Source organism: Rattus norvegicus, chromosome X, assembly GCF_036323735.1.
Source record: "Rattus norvegicus strain BN/NHsdMcwi chromosome X, GRCr8, whole genome shotgun sequence".
NCBI lineage: Eukaryota > Metazoa > Chordata > Mammalia > Rodentia > Muridae > Rattus > Rattus norvegicus.
This window is the reverse complement of record NC_086039.1, coordinates 138168579-138185853: the sequence shown is the minus strand read 5'-3', so window position 1 is coordinate 138185853 and position 17275 is coordinate 138168579. Positions and strand designations below refer to the sequence as shown.

The 17275-nt window shown below is 43.3% G+C and overlaps 1 pseudogene; it reads left to right on the top strand.

Moving 5' to 3' along the window:
• The first annotated feature begins 14520 nt into the window (after nucleotides 1-14520).
• Tma7-ps2 (translation machinery associated 7 homolog, pseudogene 2) lies at nucleotides 14521-14924 on the top strand (annotated as a pseudogene).
• Nucleotides 14925-17275: the final 2351 nt, after the last annotated feature.

Genomic DNA, 17275 nt, shown 5'->3' with positions numbered 1-17275 from the left:
AAGGACTCACTGTACCCCGCAAAAAACCAAAGTCCTAAACACAGCTCAAAGTTCCAGAAAGCAGTGGCATAATAAAACATATAAATGGACCTCAAAAGAAATGCGCCTGAGCTAAATATTAATATTGTGCTATATCTGTGCTCATATCTGTGTGTGACAGCAGGAAGACAATCCTCTGAGGTTGTACTGAATAAATTTGCAGGATGTAAAAAAAATTCTTATGCACTGATGTCCAGAGGTTGCTAAAGGATTTTAGATAGTCACTATTAAATTGAAACTGTCATTTTCTTTCTTTTTATATTATATTATTTGATTTATTTATTTGCTTGTTCCTTTTATTTATTTGTTTATGTGTGCACATTCATTTGTGAGCATATGTCAAAGTCTGAGGACAATTTGTCAGGAGTCACTTCTCTTTTTTCTGGGTTAAGATTAAACTCATGTTATCTGGCTTAGCAGCAAGAGCCTGGAACTTGAACCTTTTAGCCCAGAAATTGTCCCTTTCTTAAAATTAGAAATATTGAAGGTGATTTGACCCCTCCGTATGAGAAAGATTTCTTCAGGGCATTTCAGCAAGTTCAGTATCTGTATACAGGATAAGTGGTCATGCGTCTCCTGATCAGTGTAACCCTGAGGCAGAAGAGTGACCTCCAAGGCTCTACAGGCATCTTCATATCAAAAAAAGAAGCAAGTAGCATGCCCTTAATTTCTGCTGCATCTGGTATAAAATCTCAGCCGCTTGATCATTAAGAATGTTTCTGACACCCCAGTACCTGACCTTACACACCAAAATAAAGGAGGCAAGTCAGGGTCCCATTGTTCTTGGCATCATATGTTCCTTCAATTCACCACATACTTCTATGTATGATTTCCAGGTTACTACAGCTATATATCCCTTGCATAGCTTGGCATTGTTCACAGTGTGCAGTAATGCTGTTTATTAACTATGTCCTAGAAGGCCAGTCTCAGGGAAGACTGCAGTCTACTGTACCATCCTAAAAACCCTGGTTTTCTGGTCATTAAAACACCATACACTGTAAACAAGAAACAGACTGACAGTCAGTCTGTACTGTCGGCACATACAATTACATAGGTGAGCACATGTCTCTTTTTCTGTGGGATTGCAGCTGACCTTGAATACATATGCCATCACACCTGTCTTTGTCATATAGACCAGGTTGCTAGTTCTTACACTGTGCCCAAGGGGTTCCTCAGCCCATAAAATTTAAAGATACTCTGGTATGGAGCCAGGGAGTCCCACAAGGAGGCTACAGCAGGCATATGGGCCTGAGTCGGCCATGCCTGGGCCAGTCTGCTGACAGAGAAAATAAAACAATAAAAGATGTATCTGAATAATTGAGTCCAGGCTTTGTTTGGTTCTTCTGTAGAAAATGTCACTTTATATCCTTTGACTATTATCTTTTATAAGAAGGAACGAGTTGCCGACTCAGCTATCTCCTGTTATGCAGCTCGCCCCAACTTGGAAGAACACAGAGGCCATTGCTGCTACTTGACGAGGAGGAGTGTCTGCTAGTATCTTTTTTTTTTTTTTTGGTTCTTTTTTTCGGAGTTGGGGACCGAACCCAGGGCCTTGCGCTTCCTAGGCAAGCACTCTACCACTGAGCTAAATCCCCAACCCCGGCCGCTAGTATCTTTTGCCAACTCAGGGAAGGATAAATGAATGAATGAAAGCTTGGATAGATAAGTGACCAAAAGAACTGGGCTTTGCATTTTTCACCATAACAAGAGTAGGGTCAGTAACGAATGATGTGGCAGTTGCTTATATTTGTGGAGTTCAGGATACCTTGCACCTTCTACCAACTGTCCTGAGGTAAATGAGAAGAAAAGGAGAACTTATGAAAAAGCATTTCACACTCATGAAATGAACAGGTCACTATCCTCTCTCCCTCTTTAGATGCTCTGTATGAACAGAAGGCCTAAGGACATGATATCCTCGTATCTCACTATGGTTAGATGATATTCTCACTATGGGTAGATATTCTCACTATGGGTAGATATGATGAGTGTATAATGTGACTCTCCTCTCTCTGCTATGGTTCTCTGGATCTTCTAGCCGTCACAACCAAAGGTTCAGAAATAGATCCCACTCCTCAATACCTCTAGCCGGGCTGTATTGTATGGTAGTCAATGGCATCCTGCTTAACATTTAATGGGCTTTCTTTAAAGTGAAATGTAGTTAAGATTACTGAAACTTACATCAGATCCAAATTACGTTTCTCCATGACATAAACTCCATTTGAGGTACTTGTGGCTAGTGGCCCCAACATCAGAACAAATCTGAATTTTGTTCGCCATATTAACAGTGAGTGATTCTAAGCAGAGACATTGAGGTCTAGTGACATCATGATTTATGTTGATGCAGCCCAGCCCACCCATGTATATGCTTAATCAACTATTAGAATATAATATACTACCACTTGTCCTTTATATCCCTTTTAGATTCCAGCTGACTCAAAGGTGGCAAGCTTCTTCTGTAAAGTGACACTGATTTTTTTTCCAGCTTCAAGGGTCCCAGTTGCAGTCTGCTGTTCTGATTGCTTCCTCTCTTATGTAAAGCAACTTTTTCCAGGTGCACACTTACCTTGTTGCCCCAGTTCATCTCAAACTCCCAGGCTCAAGCGATCCTTCTGCCTTACCCACCAGGGTGTCAGAACTACAGGGGTGTGCCTGTACCCCCAGCTAACTAGTACTTGGCAAGGTTAAAACTATCATGAGCTACTGAGACAAAGACATCCCACAGACAGAATTGTCCTACAAGCCAAATGGCAGTGCACTGATGTTTTGAATGGTATGTAGAAAAAAGGATAGGTGGACCGAGAATTTTATTTACTGATAATAGAAGAGCCATTGGTGTTGTGTATTGGACAGACGGCATGGGGTCTGGAACAGTGGAAAAATGTAAAGCCCAGTTCTTTTGGTCACTTATCTATCCAAGCTTTCATTCATTCATTTATCCTTCCCTGGGTTGGCAAAAGATACTAGCGGTCACTCCTCCTCGTCAAGTAGCAGCAATGGCCTCTGTGTTCTTCCAAGTTGGGGCGAGCTGCATAACAGGAGATAGCTGAGTCGGCAACTCGTTCCTTCTTATAAAAGATAATAGTCAAAGGATATAAAGTGACATTTTCTACAGAAGAACCAAACAAAGCCTGGACTCAATTATTCAGATACATCTTTTATTGTTTTATTTTCTCTGTCAGCAGACTGGCCCAGGCATGGCCGACTCAGGCCCATATGCCTGCTGTAGCCTCCTTGTGGGACTCCCTGGCTCCATACCAGAGTATCTTTAAATTTTATGGGCTGAGGAACCCCTTGGGCACAGTGTAAGAACTAGCAACCTGGTCTATATGACAAAGACAGGTGTGATGGCATATGTATTCAAGGTCAGCTGCAATCCCACAGAAAAAGAGACATGTGCTCACCTATGTAATTGTATGTGCCGACAGTACAGACTGACTGTCAGTCTGTTTCTTGTTTACAGTGTATGGTGTTTTAATGACCAGAAAACCAGGGTTTTTAGGATGGTACAGTAGACTGCAGTCTTCCCTGAGACTGGCCTTCTAGGACATAGTTAATAAACAGCATTACTGCACACTGTGAACAATGCCAAGCTATGCAAGGGATATATAGCTGTAGTAACCTGGAAATCATACATAGAAGTATGTGGTGAATTGAAGGAACATATGATGCCAAGAACAATGGGACCCTGACTTGCCTCCTTTATTTTGGTGTGTAAGGTCAGGTACTGGGGTGTCAGAAACATTCTTAATGATCAAGCGGCTGAGATTTTATACCAGATGCAGCAGAAATTAAGGGCATGCTACTTGTTTCGTTCTTTCTTTTTTTATTGTTAACTTGAGTATTTCTTATTTACATTTCGAATGTTATTCCCTTTCCCGGTTTACAGGCCAACATCCCCTAACCCCTCCCCCTGCCCTTCTTTATGGGTGTTCCCCTCCCCATCCTCCCCCCATTGCCGCCCTCCCCCCAAAAATCACTTTCACTGGGAGTTCAGTCTTAGCATGACCCAGGGCTTCCCCTTCCACTGGTGCTCTTACTAGGATATTCATTGCTATCTATGAGGTCAGAGTCCAGGGTCAGTCCACGTTTAGTCTTTAGGTAGTGGCTTAGTACCTGGAAGCTCTGGTTGCTTGGCATTGTTGTACATATGGGGTCTCGAGCCCCTTCAAGCTCTTCCAGTTCTTTCTCTGATTCCTTCAACGCGGGTCCCGTTCTCAGTTCAGTGGTTTGCTGCTGGCATTCGCCTCTGTATTTGCTGTATTCTGGCTGTGTCTCTCAGGAGCGATCTACATCCGGCTCCTGTCGGTCTGTACTTCTTTGCTTCATCCATCTTGTCTAATTGGGTGGCTGTATATGTATGGGCCACATGTGGGGCAGGCTCTGAATGGGTCTTCCTACTGTCTCTGTTTTAATCTTTGCCTCTCTATTCCCTGCCAAGAGTATTCTTGTTCCCCTTTTAAAGAAGGAGTGAAGCGTTTACATTTTGATCATCCGTCTTGAGTTTCATGTGTTCTAGGCATCTAGGGTAATTCAAGCATTTGGGCTAATAGCCACTTATCAATGAGTGCATACCATGTGTGTTTTTCTGATTGGGTTACCTCACTCAGGATGATATTTTCCAGTTCCGACCATTTGCCTACGAATTTCATAAAGGCATTGTTTTTGATAGCTGAGTAATATTCCATTCTGTAGGTGTACCACATTTTCTGTATCCATTCCTCTGTTGAAGGGCATCTGGGTTCTTTCCAGCTTCTGGCTATTATAAATAAGGCTGCTATGAACATAGTGGAGCACGTCCCTTTTTTATATGTTGGGGCATCTTTTGGGTATATGCCCAAGAGAGGTATAGCTGGGTCCTTGGGTCGTTCAATGTCCAATTTTCTGAGGAACCTCCAGACTGATTTCCAGAATGGTTGTACCAGTCTGCAATCCCACCAACAATGGAGGAGTGTTCCTCTTTCTCCACATCCTCGCCAGCATTTGCTGTCACCTGAGTTTTTGATCTTAGCCATTCTCACTGGTGTGAGGTGAAATCTCAGGGTTGTTTTGATTTGCATTTCCCTTATGACTAAAGATGTTGAACATGTCTTTAGGTGTTTCTCAGCCATTCGGCATTCCTCAGCTGGGAATTCTTTGTTTAGCTCTGAACCCCATTTTTTTAAAGATTTATTTATTCATTTATTATATATAAGTACACTGTAGCTGTCTTCAGATAAACCAGAAGAGGGCATCAGATCTCTTTACAGATGGTTGTGAGCCACCATGTGGTTGCTGGGAATTGAACTCAGGACCTCTGGAAGAGCAGTCGGGGACTCTTAACCACTGAGCCATCTCTCCAGCCCTAAACCCCATTTTTAATAGGGTTATTTGTCTCCCTGCGGTCTAACTTCTTGAGTTCTTTGTATATTTTGGACATAAGGCCTCTATCTGTTGTAGGATTGGTAAAGATCTTTTCCCAATCTGTTGGTTGCCGTTTTCTCCTAACCACAGTGTCCTTTGCCTTACAGAAGCTTTGCAGTTTTATGAGATCCCATTTGTCGATTCTTGATCTTAGAGCGTAAGCCATTTGTGTTTTGTTCAAGAAATTTTTTTCATGTGTTCAAGATGCTTCCCCAGTTTTTCTTCTATTAGTTTGAGTGTATCTGGTTTGATGTGGAGGTCCTTGATCCACTTGGACTTAAGCTTTGTACAGGGTGATAAGGATGGATCGATCTGCATTCTTCTACATGTTGACCTCCAGATGAACCAGCACCATTTGCTGAAAATGCTATCTTTTTTCCATTGGATGGTTTTGGCTCCTTTGTCAAAAATCATGTGCCCATAGGTGTGTGGGTTCATTTCTGGGTCTTCAATTCTGTTCCATTGGTCTATCTGTCTGTCTCTGTACCAATACAATGCAGTTTTTATCACTATGGCTCTGTAATAATGCTTGAGTTCAAGGACAGTGATTCCCCCTGAAGTCCGTTTATTGCTGAGGATAGTTTTAGCTATCCTTGGTTTTTTGTTATTCCAGATGAATTTGCAAATTGTTCCGTCTAACTCTTTGAAGAAATGGATTGGTATTTTGATGGGGATTGCATTGAATCTATAGATCGCTTTTGGTAAAATGGCCATTTTTACTATATTAATCCTGCCGATCCAAGAGCATGGGAGATCTTTCCATCTTCTGATGTCTTCTTCAATTTCTTTCTTCAGAGTCTTGAAGTTCTTATTGTACAGATCTTTTATTTGCTTGGTTAAAGTCACACCGAGGTACTTTATATTATTTGGGTCTATTATGGAGGGTGTCGTTTCCCTAATTTCTTTCTCGGCTTGTTTCTCTTTTGTGTAGAGGAAGGCTACTGATTTATTTGAGTTAATTTTATACCCAGCCACTTTGCTGAAGTTGTTTATCGGCTTTAGTAGTTCTCTGGTGGAACTTTTGGGTTCACTTAAATATACTATCATATCATCTGCAAATAGTGATATTTTGACTTCTTCTATTCCGATCTGTATTCCTTTGATCTCCTTTTGTTGTCTGACTGCTCTGGCTAGAACTTCAAGAACTATATTGAATAAGTAGGGAGAGAGTGGGCAGCCTTGTCTAGTCCCTGATTTTAGTGGGATTGCTTCAAGTTTCTCTCCATTTAGTTTAATGTTAGCAACTGGTTTGCTGTATATGGCTTTTACTATGTTTAGGTATGGGCCTTGAACTCCTATTCTTTCCAGGACTTTTATCATGAAGGGGTGTTGAATTTTGTCAAATGCTTTCTCAGCATCTAATGAAATGACCATGCGGTTTTGTTCTTTCAGTTTGTTTATATAATGGATCACGTTGATGGTTTTCCGTATATTAAACCATCCTTGCCTGCCTGGGATGAAGCCTACTTGATCATGGTGGATGATTGTTTTGATGTGCTCTTGGATTCGGTTTGCCAGAAATTTATTGAGTATTTTTGCGTCGATATTCATAAGGGAAATTGGTCTGAAGTTCTCTTTCTTTGTTGGGTCTTTGTGTGGTTTAGGTATAAGAGTAATTGTGGCTTCATAGAAGGAATTCGGTAGCGCTCCATCTGTTTCAATTTTGTGGAATAGTTTGGATAATATTGGTATGGGGTCTTCTATGAAGGTCTGATAGAATTCTGCACTAAACCCATCTGGACCTGGGCTCTTTATGGTTGGGAGAACTTTAATGACTGCTTCTATTTCGTTAGGAATTATGGGCTTGTTTAAATGGTTTATCTGTTCCTGATTTAACTTTGGTACCTGGTATCTGTCTAGGAAATTGTCCATTACCTGCAGATTTTCAAGTTTTGTTGAATATAGGCTTTTGTAATAAGATCTGATGATTTTTTTAATTTCCTCTGAATCTGTAGTTATGTCTCCCTTTTCATTTCTGATTTTGTTAATTTGGACACACTCTCTGTGTCCTCTCATTAGTCTGGCTAAGGGTTTATCTATCTTGTTGATTTTCTCAAAGAACCAACTTTTGGTTCTGTTGATTCTTTCTATGGTCCTTTTTGTTTCTACTTGGTTGATTTCAGCTCTGAGTTTGATTATTTCCTGCCTTCTACTCCACCTGGGCGTATTTGCTTCTTTTTGTTCTAGAGATTTTAGGTGTGCTGTCAAGCTGGTGACATGTGCTCTCTCCTGTTTCTTTCTGCAGGCACTCAGAGCTATGAGTTTTCCTCTTAGCACAGCTTTCATTGTGTCCCATAAGTTTGGGTATGTTGTACCTTCATTTTCATTAAATTCTAAGAAGTCTTTAATTTCTTTCTTTATTTCTTCCTTGACCAGATTATCGTTGAGTAGAGCATTGTTCAACTTCCACGTATATGTGGGCGTTCTTCCCTTATTGTTATTGAAGACCAGCTAGAGGCCGTGGTGGTCTGATAGCACGCATGGGATTATTTCTAGCTTTCTGTACCTGTTAAGGCCCGTTTTTTGACCAATTATATGGTCAATTTTGGAGAAAGTACCATGAGGAGCTGAGAAGAAGGTATATCCTTTTGCTTTAGGGTAGAATGTTCTATAAATATCTGTAAAGTCCATTTGGTTCATGACTTCTCTTAGTCTGTCTACATCTCTGTTTAATTTCTGTTTCCATGATCTGTCCATTGATGAGAATGGGGTGTTGAAATCTCCTACTATTTTTGTGTGAGGTGCAATGTGTGTTTTGAGCTTTAGTAAGGTTTCTTTTACGTATGTAGGTACCCTTGCATTTGGGGCATAGATATTTAGGATTGAGAGTTCATCTTGGTGGATTTTTCCTTTGATGAATATGAAGTGTCCTTCCTTATCTTTTTTGATGACTTTTAGTTGAAAATTGATTTTATTTGATATTTGAATGGCTACTCCAGCTTGCTTCTTCCGACCATTTGCTTGGAAATTTGTTTTCCAGCCTTTCACTCTGAGGTAGTGTCTGTCTTTGTCTCTGAGGTGTGTTTCCTGTAGGCAGCAGAATGCAGGGTCCTCGTTGGGTATCCAGTTTGTTAATCTATGTCTTTTTATTGGGGAGTTGAGGCCATTGGTGTTGAGAGATATTAAGGAATAGTGATTATTGCTTCCTGTTATATTCATATTTGGATGTGAGGTTATTTTTGTGTGCTTTACTTCTCTTTGTTTTTTTGCCAAGACGATTAGTTTCTTGCTTCTTCTAGGGTATAGATTGCCACCTTATGTTGGGCTTTACCTTTTATTATCCTTTGTAGTGCTGAATTTGTAGAATGATATTGTGTAAATTTGGTTTTGTCATGGAATATCTTGGTTTCTCCATCTATGTTAATTGAGAGTTTGGCAGGATACAGTAACCTGGGCTGGCATTTGTGTTCTCTTAGTGTCTGTATGACATCTGTCCAGGATCTTCTGGCTTTCATAGTCTCTGGCGAAAAATCTGGTGTGATTCTCATAGGTCTGCCTTTATATGTTACTTGACCTTTTCCCCTTACTGCTTTTAATATTCTTTCTTTATTTTGTGCATTTGGTGTTTTGACTATTATGTGACAGGAGGAGTTTCTTTTCTGGTCCAATCTATTTGGAGTTCTGTAGGCTTCTTGTACACTTATGAGTATCTCTTTCTTTAGGTTAGGGAAGCTTTCTTCTATGATTTTGTTGAAGATATTTACTAGTCCTTTGAGCTTGGAGTCTTCACTCTCTCCTATACCTATTATCCTTAGGTTTGATCTTCTCATTGAGTCCTGGATATCCTGGATGTTTTGGACCAGTAGCTTTTTCTGCTTTACATTATCTTTGACAGTTGAGTCAATGATTTCTATGGAATCTTCTGCTCCTTAGATTCTCTCTTCTATCTCTTGTATTCTGTTGGTGAAGCTCGTATCTACAGCTCCTTGTCTCTTCTTTTGGTTTTCTATATCCAGGGTTGTTTCCATTTGTTCTTTCTTGATTGCTTCTGTTTCCATTTTTAATTCCTTCAACTGTTTGATTGTGTTTTCCTGGAATTCTTTCAGGGATTTTTGTGACTCTTCTCTATGGGCTTCTACTTGTTTATTTATGATTTCCTGGAATTCTTTCGGGGATTTTTGTGACTCCTCTCTATGGGCTTCTACTTGTTTATTTATGATTTCCTGGAATTCTTTCAGGGATTTTTGCGATTCCTCTCTGTAGGCTTCTACTTGTTCTCTAAGGGAGTTCTTCACATCGTTCTTGAAGTCCTCCAGCATCCTGATCAAATATGATTTTGAAACTAGATCTTGCTTTCTGGTGTGTTTGGATATTCTGTGTTTGCTTTGGTGGGAGAATTGGCTTCCGATGATGCCATGTCGTCTTGGTTTCTGTTGCTTGGGTTCCTGCACTTGCCTCTCACCATCAGATTATCTCTAGTGTTACTTTGTTCTGCTATTTCTGACAGTGGCTAGACTGTCCTATAAGCCTGTGTGTCAGGAGTGCTGTAGACCTGTTTTCCTGTTTTCTTTCAGCCAGTTATGGGGACAGAGTGTTCTGCTTTTGGGCATGTAGTTTTTCCTATCTACAGGCCTTCAGCTGTTCCTGTGGACCTGTGTCTGGTGTTCACAGGCAGGTCACTTGCAGCAGAAAAGTTGGTCTTACCTGTGGTCCCGAGGCTGAAGTTTGCTCATGGGGTGCTGCTCTCCTCGGTGGCAGCAACCAGGAAGATCTGCGCCGCCCTTTCAGGGAGCCTCCGTGCACCAGGTTTCCAGATGGCGTTTGGTGTTTTCCTCTGGCGTCAGAGATGTGTGCAGAGTGCAGTCTCTTCTGGTTTCCCAGGCATGTCTGCCTCTCTGTAGGTTTAGCTCTCCCTCCCACGGGATTTGGGTGCAGAGAACTGTTTATCCGGTCTGTCCCTTCACGTTCCGGTGGTGTCTCAGGCACAGGGGTCCTGCCCCTCCTGGGCCCTCCCCCACGGGAACCCAGAGGCCGTATATAGTTTCCTCTTGGGCCACGGATGTGGGCAGGGGTGGGCAGTGTTGGTGGTCTCTTCCGCTCTGCAGCCTCAGGAGTGCCCACCTGACCAGGCGGTGAGGTCTCTCTCCCACGGGGTTTGGGAGCAGAGAGCTGCTGCGGGCCGGGATCTTCTTCACCTCTTTTTTTTTTTTTTGGCTTTTTTTTTCTTTTTTTTTAAATTTATTTAATACTTAATAATAATTCTTTGGTTTCCGGGCAAACATCCCCTTCCCCCCTCCCCTTCTTTATGGGTGTTCCCCTCCCCCCATTGCCGCCCTCCTCCCAACAGTCTTGTTCACTGGGGCTTCAGTCTTAGCAGGACCCAGGGCTTCCCCTTCCACTGGTGATCTTACTAGGATATTCATTGCTACCTATGAGGTCAGAGTCCAGTGTCAGTCCATGTATAGTCTTTAGTTAGTGGCTTAGTCCCTGGAAGCTCTGGTTGCTTGGCATTGTTGTACATATGGGGTCTCGAGCCCCTTCAAGCTCTTCCAGTTCTTTCTCTGATTCCTTCAACGGGGGTCCTATTCTCAGTTCAGTGGTTTGCTGCTGGCATTCGCCTCTGTATTTGCTGTATTCTGGCTGTGTCTCTCAGGAGCGATCTACATCCGGCTCCTGTCGGTCTGCACTTCTTTGCTTCATCCATCTTGTCTAATTGGGTGGCTGTATATGTATGTGCCACATGTGGGGCAGGCTCTGAATGGGCGTTCCTTCAGTCTTTGTTTTAATCTTTGCCTCTCTCTTCCCTGCCAAGGGTATTCTTGTTCCCCTTTTAGAGAAGGATCTTCACCTCTTTCTTGAAGTCCTCCAGTATCATGATCAAATATGATTTTGAAACTAGATCTTGCTGTTCTGGTGTGTTTGGATATTCTGTGTTTGCTTTGGTGGGAGAATTGGGCTCCGATGATGCCATGTAGTCTTGGTTTCTGTTGCTTGGATTCCTGCGTTTGCCTCTCGCCATCTGATTATCTCTAGTGTTACTTTGTTCTGCTATTTCTGACAGTGGCTAGACTGTCCTATAAGCCTGTGTGTCAGGGTGCTATAGACCTGTTTTTCTGTTTTCTTTCAGCCAGTTATGGGAACAGAGTGTTCTGCTTTCGGGCATGTAGTTTTTCCTATCTGCAGGTCTTCAGCTGTTCCTGTGGGCCTGTGTCCTGAGTTCACTAGGCAGGTGGCTTGGATATGGAAGGTTTGTCTTACCTGTGGTCCCGAGGCTCAAGTTTGCTCGTGGGCTGCTGCTTATGAGCTCTTCGCGGCGGCAGCAACCAGGAAGATCTGTGCTGCCCTTTCTGGTAGCCTCCGTGCACCAGGGTTCCAGATGGCATTTGGTGTTTTCCTCTGGAGTGAGAAATGTGGGCAGAGTGTAGTCTCTTCTGGTTTCCCAGGCGTGTCTGCCTCTCTGAAGGTTTAGCTCTCCCTCCCACAGGATTTGGGTGCAGAGAACTGTTTATCCAGTCGGTCCCTTCAGGTTCCGGCAGTGTCTCAGACACAGGGGACCTGCTGCTGCTGTGCCCTTATCCAAGGGAACCCAGAGGCCATATACATTTTCCTCTTGGGCCAGGGATGTGGGCAGGGGTGGTCAGTGTTGGTGGTTTCTTCTGCTCTGCAGTCTCAGGAGTGCCCACCTGTCCAGGCGGTGAGGTCTCTCTCCCATGGGGTTTGGCAGAAGCGAGCTGCTTCTGGCCCGGACCTATCCTTTTTGTAAGTTAGCCACTGGCTCACCTTTGACTCTGTGTGTGGCTACTGAAGTGGGTATTAGTGAAAGTTGAAAGTTCAGTTCCCTGGCTACATTCATCCTGCTCTGTGGGCACTAGTGAATAGTGCAACCTGCTATTGCACAGCTCAGCTTGAGTGTTCCCGTGGACTGAAGGCCGGGGTGCCCTTCTCAAGAGGTTCAGGCCTCTAGCCCCACTCCTGATAAAATAACATTCACCTTGTGTTTTGAAATTCAGGGACACCTCAGACGAATGGGAATGAAACATCTACAATCGCCCTGAGTAACCCTCAACAACCTCTCTAGTCTCGAGTCCCCCTTAATAGCCTTAATTCTGAGAGACCCGTGCTGGGGCGGTGCTCTGTGAAGGCAACCAATCCTCACTCCTCAGTCTTGTCCTCAGAGGCTGCTTGTGAACTAGCAACCCCACATCTTCCTCTAGAACTTAATCTACCCATGTGATACCCATCATAGCCAACACAACTTTGGAAGGAAAGAATTTATGTCATCATGCAACTTTTAGTCCATAATCAAGGAAAGCCAAGGCAGGGAGTCAGGAAAGGAGTTTCAAGTAGAAACCATAAAGAACTGCTGCTTACCACAGTACTGTAACCTATGTGTGTAAGCCAAACTAGACCCCCCCCCAAGGTGCTTTTTGTCAGTGTATTTTACCAGAGCAACAGAAGGAGACTAGAATAGATGGCCATCTATACTTAAAAGAATGTTTTTTGAGTTACAGAAACATTCGAAAGTCTAGCTAACATCTAACATACATAGCCGACCATCATAGTGGCCATGACCTGCAATTTAAAACTTTCACCCAATTGATCCCAATCCCTTAAATCTCCCATTTTTACAAAAACCTTTTGGATCTGGAGACCCATGTGGTTCTGAGCATGCTTGTAGGCAAAATTCAAATAGACTTGAAATCAAAACAATTATTTTTAAAAAGCCTTCACTGTCTTGAAGGGACATGGCAGACTTTGAAAAAGAGGTCTCTCTTTTCTAGTTCAGCTGGCTTTTCAAATAAAGTTGTCTTCCTTACCACAGAATCTTGACATGGTCGGTATATCATACATCCAGCAGCTGAACTGAATCCAATAACAACCATTTATCATGTGGCATTGTCTGAATTGATTCAATGCTTCTTTCTCGTTAGCACAAAGGGAATCACATCACTGCCCAACTCCTAATCTCTGGTGAGGGTTAATCTGCAGGACTTGCACCTAGCAGAATTTACTAACTGTCCTTTATTCAGGGCACATTATTCATAGCCTCTCCTGTTGCAGTATATTTTCCTATTAGGAAAGATACTTAGAGGATATACTGCTTATTTTTTATTGTTAACACAAACTAGATCCACATAGGAAGAAACAAACTCAGGTGAGGTATTGCCTAGATGAGATTGGCCTGTAGGTATGTCTGTGGGACATTGTCTTGATTGCTGTTTAATGTAGGAAGGCGAAGCCCACTATGGGCAGTACCATCCCCTAGGCAGGTGGACCAAAAATCTATTTTCTTAAGCTAAAGCTTATTGAGTGGGAGTGAGAGCTAGAGCAAGAGAAGGCAGGACAGGGATTCAAGGCAATATCCTGAAGGCAGGGACAATGGAGATGTGTTACTTGCTGGCTTACTCCCAAACATCCTTATATAACCCAGGCATCCTATACATGGATAGCATCTCCTTCATCAATTAATAATCAAGATAATCCTCAAAGACTTGCCCACAGGACAATCAGATGGAGGCAATTCCTCAACTGAGATTCCCTTATTAGAAGACTCTAGGCTATGCCAAGTTGGCAGTAAATGTTAACTAGGACACCACCTTACCATCTCAAACATTACATTAACAAATCACATCCTTGCTACTAACTATGTGAAAGAATAAAGGTTACTTAAAGACCACTTTTTCTACCTTGTCTCTGTCCTATGACATTACTAGTAAGCTCTCAGGTTTTAACATGTCTCTATGTTTTAGAGCTCACAGACGTTTTCTGAATGAAGTTAATGCTCTTACAAAGAGATGAGATTGGAATCTACAGTTTTCTGCCATGCAAGTGCCAAGAGAGTCAAAGTATTTTAGTGCATTTCTGAGACTATGTAGATAGTTACATAAATGTCTCTATAGATCTCAGGACTTGAATCTCCCTATGTGCTATGAGCCCTCTCCTCTATCATAGCTTTTGTTGAGACCATTCCTATACCTGTCCACTTCTATAAAGAGGTTCATAAATGAGAAATACTCCTGACTCTCACCAGGTGTGCTAGTAAAAGCACTTGGGGGACTAAAACAGTGAGAACCTATATTTAAGGCCAGTCTGAGCAACTTAGAAATTTGAAGTTCGTCTGGTGAAGGGGCAGGAGGCGCCATGTCGGGCCAGAAGGGTGGCGAAAAGAAACCCCTGAAACAACCCAAGACACAGGCCAAGCAGATGGATGAGGAAGATAAGGCAGAAACAAAAGGAGGAACAGAAGAAACTCAAGGAGCTAAAAGCCAAGGCCGCAGGGAAGGGTCCCCTGGCCATAGGTAGAATTAAGAAATCTGGCAAAAAGTAAGCTATTCTCACATCTGAGGTGATGGTGACCCTCCTCTTCCATTCCTATTTAAACATCTGGATTCCCTGCCATAACATCTTTGCCACTACAACTAGAATGAAGTGTTATCCTGTAACCTGTCAAACATCTGGATTCCCTGCCATAACATCTTTGCCACTGAATAGCTAGAATGAAGTGTTATCCTGGAGCCTGTTGTACATTGTAATGAATTTTTGTTAAAAAAATGAATAAACTGAGTAATGTGAAAAAAAATTTGAAGTTCAGGTTGGATGCATAGAAAGCTCCTGTCTTAAAAACAAAAGAAAGTAAAAATCCCCAATAACAACAATAAGAAACAATGGCCCAAGTCTTAGCAGTTCAGTGATAGAGTACATTGCAAGTATGCAAAAGGCCCTGATCTCCATCTCCAGCAAAACACACACACACACACACACACACACACACACACACACACACACACACACACACACCCGTGCACACACGCACGTGCACGCACACACACACACACACACACAACACACATGCATACAGAATCTCTTGGTATTCTGTCTAAGCTCCACCCCCACAGCTACCTAGCAACAGCCAGGTATGCTCTGCCTGACAGTTGCCTAGTAACAGCCAGCTGTGCCTGAGTATAAAGGGGGCTGCTTGCCCCCTCCTCTTTCTCTTGCTCTCATGCCCTCTCCCCATTGTCCCTTCTCTCCCCATGCCCCTCCTTCCCTCCACGTGCTCTTGGCCAGCTTTTATTCATCCCCCCTTCTACTCTTCTTCTGTTATTAAACCTCTCCACGTGGAACCATGTTGGTTTGGTGTGTTCTGTCAAGAAAGCGGGCGGAGATTTCAACCCCAACATTGGTGACCCATACTCAGTTTTTAATTTCCTCATGACTATCTGGCCTGCCACCCCACAGCCAACTACAGGGCAGACAATAGGCCTTCCTACCAAGTGCCTCTGCTGCCCACTACCGCCGCTCTGTGGGGAGGGATGGAGCAGCGTGCAGTGGTCACAGGAGCTCGCACATGGCTGTGGTGAGGAGGCACTCACTTCCTGAATTGGATTGCTGATGCATGTCCCAGTTCACAGCAACATCTACTGTGCCCGTGGACACTGCCACCTGCTGGCTGCTGTGAGACTCAGGGTTTTCACCACATGAGTTGTTGCTGTAGCTGGCGCATGTGCAGACTTCTGTGGAGAGCCGCTGCCCTCCATGGTTCAACACTTGGTGCCAGCCCTTGCCACGTGGGTCACTTAAATAGGCCCTCATCAACCATATGGTCCCTCTTCTCCTGCTACCAGACTACAGTTACAATTTCCGCACACCAGCAGATTGCTAGGTCTATTCTGGTTGGCAAGGAGGACACAGATAGGGCTTGACGAGCCCTTCTGGGATTAAGGGGAGTCCCCTAGCTAACATATGAGATAGAACCTTGATCATTAGGCAGAGATTCCCTCAAAAATGGTTCCTCGCTCCCCTCTCCTTCCGGACTCTCGCAGCCTATCACAAAATCCCAGGCCTGGGTAGGAACACTTTCTGGTGGGTTCGAGACCCATCGTTTATGACCTCCAGGAGTCTAAATGGTGACTCAGACACCTGGCCTGGCAGTGTACTGCTGTTACCAGTAAATCCTTCTGGGATGCCTCGATGGATGACTCGATAACTTTCCCGGATGGGCAACTGATGTCTTCGAATTTATCTCCAGATTATGTTTTCTGGAAAATTTCAAAACTCTAAAACTAATGCCTCACCTGAGGACATCAAACTGATACACCCTTGCAATGATGTTTGGACCCAGTATTCATTAGACAATAGTTCAAAATGGCCCCATAATGGCACACTAAAATTCTCAATTTTACAGGATCTTCGCAATTACTGCCAGCAGTCTGGTAAATGGAAGGAAGTTCTTTATGCCCAAACATTCACCTACCTTCGCTCTAATCGTTCTGTTTCGCTTCCTGTGGTATCCCGCTGAAGTAACCTGTGTCACGAGTACTGGCTGGTCAGTCCAGCAGGCCACCCCATCGCCTTGATGCCCCACATGCAGCTGCCTGCCAAGGAGACCGCCCTCTTCAAGCAGGTGCTGGTGAGCAGTGACCTACTCGACCTCTGTGCGCTTTTTTTTACCTCAGAGCTTGACTTTCCATGGTGCACACATGGTGTCAGGGGAGCGTTCTTGAGCTTGGAGCTACCTGTGCTGCCTCTAGGGATGAACCTTTTTACTGACTCTCATTCTAGGATCTTTTCTCTTGGCGAGATTTTTCCTCCCTTTTTTGAGACAGTTTCTCTCTGATGAAAATGCCACGCTGGGTCTGGATAAACTGCTCTCTGTCTCAGGAACAATGGCTCTGAGTGTCTTTAGTCAGAGATAGATTCATGACCTGTCCTCTGGCCAGTCTTTACAGGACAGTCTTAAAACCAATGAATTAAAACAAAACAAAACAAAACAAAACAACAAAAAAAAAAACAAAACCACAGGGGTCATTTAGGAAAACAGAAAAACCCATCCCAAATTTTAGAACACCTTGGCAAGGCTTTATTTAACTACACTAATTTGGACCCTGAAAATCCA